Source organism: Arachis duranensis, chromosome 2, assembly GCF_000817695.3.
Source record: "Arachis duranensis cultivar V14167 chromosome 2, aradu.V14167.gnm2.J7QH, whole genome shotgun sequence".
Lineage (NCBI taxonomy): Eukaryota > Viridiplantae > Streptophyta > Magnoliopsida > Fabales > Fabaceae > Arachis > Arachis duranensis.
This window is the reverse complement of record NC_029773.3, coordinates 30051022-30051444: the sequence shown is the minus strand read 5'-3', so window position 1 is coordinate 30051444 and position 423 is coordinate 30051022.

The window sequence follows — 423 nt, the reverse complement described above, 5'->3', positions numbered from 1 at the left end:
AAAAATGCACATGAAAAACAAGAAAAGACACAAAACAAGAAATCATCAAGATCAAACAAGAAGACTTGTCAAGAACAACTTGAAGATCATGAAGAACACTATGAATGCATGAGATTTTCGAAAAATGCAAGAAAACTTTTAAAAGCATGCAATTGACACCAAACTTAAAAATCAACACAATACTCAAACAAGAAACACAAAATATTTTTGATTTTTATGATATTCTAATTTTTTGGATTTTTATTAATTTTTTTCGAAAATATTTATAAAGAAAACGAAAAATAAAAAGAAAAAAAATTTTTGAAAAAGATTTTTGAAAAGAAAATTACCTAATCTGAGCAACAAGATGAACCGTCAGTTGTCCATACTCGAACAATCCCCGGCAACGGCGCCAAAAACTTGGTGGACGAAATTGTGATCACT